This window comes from Danio rerio, chromosome 6 (assembly GCF_049306965.1).
Source record: "Danio rerio strain Tuebingen ecotype United States chromosome 6, GRCz12tu, whole genome shotgun sequence".
Lineage (NCBI taxonomy): Eukaryota > Metazoa > Chordata > Actinopteri > Cypriniformes > Danionidae > Danio > Danio rerio.
In genome coordinates this window covers 16944763-16951979 of record NC_133181.1, presented here as the reverse complement: position 1 = coordinate 16951979, position 7217 = coordinate 16944763, and positions in this window count along the sequence as shown.

Genomic DNA, 7217 nt, shown 5'->3' with positions numbered 1-7217 from the left:
GCTCAGTTCAAGCAAAGATAATACAGAAAGTATGTTCCGAATTCTGATATTTTCTTACAGTAGTAGTTATATAAACTTGGGAAAATGGTACATATTTTTTAACTATATATATAAAGTTATAGTCATTAATAAAATAAATAAAGTTATACAAATTAATAAAACGTATGCAATCTGCACCCTCGAAATGAAAGTAAAAAGACTGCCATCTGGTGCAAAGAGAAAACTTATTGAAATGAACTTTTTAGATCGCTTTAGTACAAGTTGTGGATAATAGAAATGCACAATATGTGACTTTTTTTAAAGCAATAATACATTTATGCAGTCATAAACATGTTTTAATAGTTAATATGCCAGTGATTTGATGCTTCACAAAAGTTGCAGACACCTTTTATTCATTCATTTTATTCACCATTTATTCATTCAGTTATTCATTACACCGATTAAAAAACGGCTACTATTATAAAGAAATCTTTTCTAAATGTAGAACTAAATACATTGATTTGCATTGAAATACATGATGAATACTCGCATCTTGTCTTGACAAATGACAGTGTAAAGCCTGCAGCTCAACAAATGTGGAAAGTTCTTGCGTGTCATATTTAACAAACCATTTAATGCTAATTTGATGTAATTTTGCTCACATGGATAATTGAATATTGATCAGATGATGTCTCGTTGCATTGCTGATCATGATTTCGAGGATCGATAGATCTGTCCTTCATAACACACGCAGCGATCTCAGATCAGTTAATCCAGACATTCTAATCTGATTCGCGAACTTGTTTGAAGAACCAAATTACAGAGAGATCAGTTATCACGATTAAAAGATCCAGGATCTGCCAAATAATCTTAGATCATTTAAGCGAGGTACGAAGAACGGACCCCTGGTTAGGGAATTTATATTTCCCAGAATGTTTGCCTGGGATTGAATTAAGAGATGGAAACGTTGACAATAAAAGTAATCTTAGGTGTTCAAAGTTAATAGAAAGACTTGTTAAGATTTTAATCTTTACTTCAGTTTGAAGATTTAGAAGATTTTCATGTAATGCTTTAAGTTTTGAGATTACCTTGCAGAAGCACGCATGCTTTGGGTGTTGGCAGCTTAATTAGCAATAATGCCGTTCGTTGCTTTGCTCAGTGAGCAACAACTGTCTTAAAATGAGTTCTGAGATCTCAATCAACTGTATTTGTAACTGTATCTGTATCATGAAATATGCTTAAAAAGGGCTCTTTTAGTTCATTTAGGATAACTTCAAATAAAACTAAGAGACTTTGAAATGTACGACACATAATAGACATAAATGATTTTATCAGACCTTTTAGTTTAAGTTAAATAAAAATACCAAAGTATTTAAACTTTTATTTGATAAAATCATGTCAGACCAACTGAATTTCATTTAATTGTGGAAATAGTTTTTTTCAGTTGCTGCTAAACAAATTAATTGGATGGAAATCTTGCCCTCAATTAAATTGTGTTCATCCAAAGAGTTATTTTTGTTGAGTTTGCATTTATTCATCTCACATGCACAAAACATGACTATCAAACTGTAAATTACAAACTCAGAATAGTACATAGATGTAATTATTGTTAAGTAACTCAAGTCATCTTTATGAATTTAATTCTATTTGAATAACCAATCTCTTTTGCTTACATTTGAAGATCCCATAATTGATGCATGCAAAGACCCACTCCTGGAAAACTGAGGTAAACTGTTTTCCAGAAAATAAAGGTACAGTATCAGTTTGTGACTTGGGTGCTTATATAGTCTGTAAATGTGAAATTGTATGTATATTATAAAACACTGCTTGACATGGTTTAATCATGTTAAATATTTAATTTCCAGTCTCAATATTAAACAGGGTGGTCAAAACCAAGAAGGAACAGACACCACCCTGAGTAAAGAAGTTGAACAAGTGCAGTAAATAAATGACCAAAGGAGGTAATTGTATGAGTGCAAACATATACAAAGTACATGGCAACTTACAAACTGCAATAAGATGCATATTAGATATGAATACAGTTAAAGTCAGAATTATTAGCCCCCCTGTTTATTTTTTCCCTCCCAATTTCTTCATTGATTTTTTCCCCACACATTTCTAAACATAATAGTTTTATTAACTCATTTCTAATAATTGATTTATTTTATCTTTACCATGATGACAGTACATAATATTTTACTAGATAATTTTCAAAACCCTTCTATACAGCTTAAAGTGACATTTAAAGGCTTAACTAGGTTAATTAGGTTAACTAGGCAGGTTAGGGTAATTAGGCAAGTTATTGTATAATGATGGTTTGTTCTGTAGACTATGGAAAAAATATAGCTTATAGTTTTAATGGCTTAAAGGGGCTAATAATTTTTAACCTTGAAATTATTTGTTGGCTTAGTTCCTTTATTAATCCGGGGTCGCCACAGCGGAATGAACCGCCAACTTATCCAGCAAGTTTTTACGCAACAGATGCCCTTTCAGCCGCAACCCATTTCTGGGAAACATCCACACACACATTCACACACACAATCATACACTACGGACAATTTAGCCTACCCAATTCATCTGTACCGCATGTCTTTGGACTGTGGAGGAAACCGAAGCATCCGGAGGAAATCCACGCGAACGCAGGGAGAACATGCAAACTCCACACAAAAACGCCAACTGAGCCGAGGATTGAACCAGCGACCTTCTTGCTGTGAGGCGACAGCACTACCTACTGCGTCACTGCTTCACCCGACCTTAAAATGGCTTTTAAAAAATTTTAAATTTCTTTTATTGTAGCTGAAATGAAACAAATAAGACTTTTTTATATGGTAAATATAAAAATAAAAGAAAAAAATCAAAGGGGGGTTAAAAATTCTGACTTTAACTGTACATATATTTAAACAAATATGTATTTACTTATTAATCTGAAAAGAACTTAAACCCATTGTTTAGAAAAAAGAGCTGATATAAACTTATAGATGAGTCTCATGCAGGCATTTCCTATCGGGAATGCATACTGAAAATAGGAAGCACATTCTCTAAGGTACACGTCACATCTATTGCGCACACTGATTAAAAAGCCCCTCTTATGGGTTTATGAAAATGACCTACCATGCAGTGTGTAACAGAGTAAGACAAAGAGTAAAGACAAACATTGTAGCAGATCCCAGTTGAATCAAGTCGCATAGACGCAGTGCTCTGAAGCGTGAGGGAAAGTTACTGTTATTTTCTCTAACCAAAGATGAGGCTGTGAAGAGTCAATGGTTGAAGTTTTATTAAAAAAAAAAAAATTCCTTAGCATTATAGCCCCAGTCTTGTGCTGTGTTCCTGTCATTGTTCTGACGTGTGCTTCAGCAACATTTTTATGCTTACAACAGCCGTTTGTTAAAGGAAGGATCAGAAAACTCAATAAAGGAGAGCTTTGTCAGAGCTTGACAGGCACTTTACAGTACAGTACAGTTCATGGATCAATTTCTTCCTCCATTTCACAAGTGTAAATAAGTAAGATTAAAATGGTTGCCTTCTTGTTTTCTCTAGCTTGCAAATTATGTATTTAATTGTGTTTTGTTACTTGTAACCGCTTGTACTGTATCTGGTTAACTTTCATATCGTGTCTAAAACCACGTTGAAAACACGATGCGTGCCGCTTTGTTTACGAATTTAAATGCATTTGTGAGCTTGCAATCCACTGCCGTTTGTCGTCGCTATAGCCACCGTCAGCTGTTCCTACACATGTGCGGCGGTCAAGTTTCAAAAATGTTTAGTTTTTGCCATTGGGCTCACACATAAACTTCAGACTACTTCAACAATATTGATAAGCTGTGGTGGACATTTCACTCTGTCTCGTGTTGAAGGCAGTTGACCAATCCTAACAGACTGGGTCATCGGACCAATCATCGCAGATTAGCATCGCGCTCAGAAGGGGTTTGGGAACAAATGAGTCGCTAAACGAATCATATAGGAGTTATTGGGATAATTAGGTAAATTTAATGCAATGTCAAAAACACTTTAACTTTCGTGTAATATGCATGTATATCAGCCTGTTGTTGGAGACCCCCAAAACCAAAATATGACCCTTTTTTAAGAGTTCCCACTTAGATATGCTTAGCGTTTATAGCAGGCTTGGCATGCTGTCCCGGGAGAGAACCCTGAGCTCGGAGATACTTGAGCCCAAGGCTCCAGTCCAGTCAATAAGCATATAAGCGGATTCGAGATCACGTATGTCTCGAGAGCTCCCCCTTAGAGAAGGGAGGAAAAGGAGGAGATGGGGTGGAAGGGGGGATTCTTCCAATATGAAGATAGAGCAGTTGGAAGAAAACGATCCATTTATAGTAAGCTTGGATCACTCTGATTGGATTATTACTGATTACTGATGAGAAGCCAGTCGTGCTCGTCATAGGGGCTCTTTAATGTTTCAGGTGCACCAGACATATTTACATGCAATATAACTTCCCACATCTGGCTCCATTTCTTTTCTCAGACCTAAAGTCTAAAATTCTGCTCCTAAGAGGCATGTTGCTCCCTCCTTCACAATTATCCCATCAGCCAGTTGCCCTGTGTCTAGGATATATTTGAGCTGCAATGAAAAAATGTAGAAAAGGTCTCACTTAATAAAACCTTTAAAGTTTCGCTCAGACAGGCAACATGTATTGATTGGATGTTTCAGTTTTGTCACACATTGTAGATGTTACTATATGGGCAACTGTGGACAATGATTTATAATTGAAATTGAGTACAAGTGTAGGGTTTTTATTTGGACTGTTTCAGTGACTTACTTTTTTCATAAATAAATAGTTTGCTCATTATTTTCCAAATAGCATTATTAATAACCTTACAAAAGTACATGGGAAATGTCCATTTTTTGTTTTAAAATCAGTTTTGTGTGTTGAAAGAAAACAAGAGAAACAAGATGCTGTATGTAAAAAGAGTTTATTGTTAAGCGAGAATGGATTTGGACTTGAGTGAGACAGAACTAAGAGTGTGTCTGTGTGGTGACTATCACTGTCCTGTCTTTACAAACTGTAGAAGTGATCCACCAAAGCCAGTGGTGTTGGGGGAGACGAAGTCTGCTATAAATTGATGCCGTGACCCGAATTTCAAGGGATCAGCTGTTGCCGGTTGCCGGGAAAAGTTATCTTCATTGACATCACCAGTCAACAGAACTTTTGGGGTACATATGCAGTGTGACATAAACATGGACAGTCACGTCTTTACACACAAAACACAAGAACAAATGCCAGACTCAGGCTTTGTAAATGTGACATCTGTTTTTAAAAGGCATGGTGTTTTAAGCTTGCAAAGACTTTTTTTGGGATGGAAAGGGGGGCCCAATTAAGTAGTATGTTAGAACAAAATGTGGCTGCCCACAAACCAGTAGCACAACTGCGCAAGGCACAAGATATAAAACTGTGATACAAAACTGTGGTCAGTTAAATGTGACCCAATTCCGATTTTTGCTTATATGTGACAGATCGGATCTGTTCTATAACCGTGTAAACACACACACAAAAAAAAAACACATGCATTCAGAGATCAGTTTCAGGCCTCCTTCATATGTGGAAATAAATCAGGTATGTGACAATGTGACTATTATATAAACTGTCAAATTGGACTTATTGAGGTTATTGAGGGATCACAGTGATTTTCTGGCCCACTGTGATGACCGGCTTATTAGCCGTTTCAGATTTCCAGGTGCTATCCTGTATTTTAATATATTATTCCAGTTAAGTTTTTATTTTTATTTTTTATTGAGCGTAATTATGGTGGCGCAGTGGTGCAGTAGATAGTTCTGTTGCCTCACAGCAAGAAGGTCGCTGGTTCGAGCCTCGGCTGGGTCAGTTGGCGTTTCTGTGTGGATTTTGCATGTTCCCCTTGTGTTTGTGTAGGTTTCCTCCTGGTGCTCCAGTTGACCCCACAGTCCAAAGACATGCGGTACAGGTGAATTGGGTAGGCTAAATTGCTTGTAGTGTATAAGTGTAAATGCGTGTGTGAATGTTTCCCAGAGATGGATTGCGGCTGGAAGGGCATCCGCAGCGTAAAAATGTGCTGGATAAGTTGGCGGTTCATTCCACTGTGGCGACCCCGGATTAATAAAAGAGACTAAGCTGAAAAGAAAATTAATGAATGAGCATCATTATTTAACTGCATATCAGGAGACCGTGGTTATCCATTAAAGACATGGCTGTTAACCTCCCCTAGCAGCCCACAAACTGACCAAGAGCACAGATACAATGATGCACATTCTCGCACTCGGTCAGTTGTAGATCGGGTGATTGGGCAGCTAAAATGCCGGTGGCGATGTCTTGATAAGAGCGGAGGGGTGCTCATATACCGCCCAAACAAAGTTTTCCTCTAATACATCTGTGTCTCCCACAGACACGGATACTACTCCAGACAGTTGCTTAAGTGTCGCCCACAATTGAGGCAACTCTCTCCTCAAAGTGTGTTAGCTCAGCATCTCCTGTTCCCCCACCTGTTCGGTCCACACTTTGACGGTGCGCCACTGTTCTCCTCATAACCTACACTATTACATCAGATCATTTCTTTTTTAATTTGTTCTCAGTGCGATTTTCAGACATCACTGTGTTAACCGCGTCACCTAAACTCTCTCAGTCCAGTTCACATTCTGTGATGTTTCTCTTCTTGCTTGCTTTTGCCATTGCTTTTTCGTTAAGTTTTGCCAAAGTGGAGTCATTACCATATTTATACGAGGGAAGAGGCAGTGAGGGGTTTTGCGCTCGTGCACGTGCGCTCAGTTTCACATTAATTTGCATGTACTAAGAGAATATGTGAGGGATTCCGTGTGCGCAGTGTTTCATACATCAGATTTTTTTACTGCGTACACACATTTACAGCTTTGTCTGTACGCAATGTTTTAGTATTAATTCAATGCAAGTCTTTGTACATGAGGCCTCTGGTGTGAGGTTCAGCTGTGTGCTCTGTGTTACTTTCTGTCTGATTCAGGCACACATTGATATGGCTAACAGCGCTGGGCGATATGGCAAAAAAAAAATTATTACAGTTTTTTTCATGTTAGTCAATATCAATAATTATCCAGATAAATATCAAATCTTTATATCTATCAATTTTATAGGATTTAGCACATTTTGTGAAATGTTTTAGCTGTCTCACAATATAAATAATAAAGTAATAAACTAAGGAACAATCTTAATTTAGCTTTTACTGTTTAAGTTTTCAACAGCAATGACATTACCATACAAGTTATTGTATATTATTGT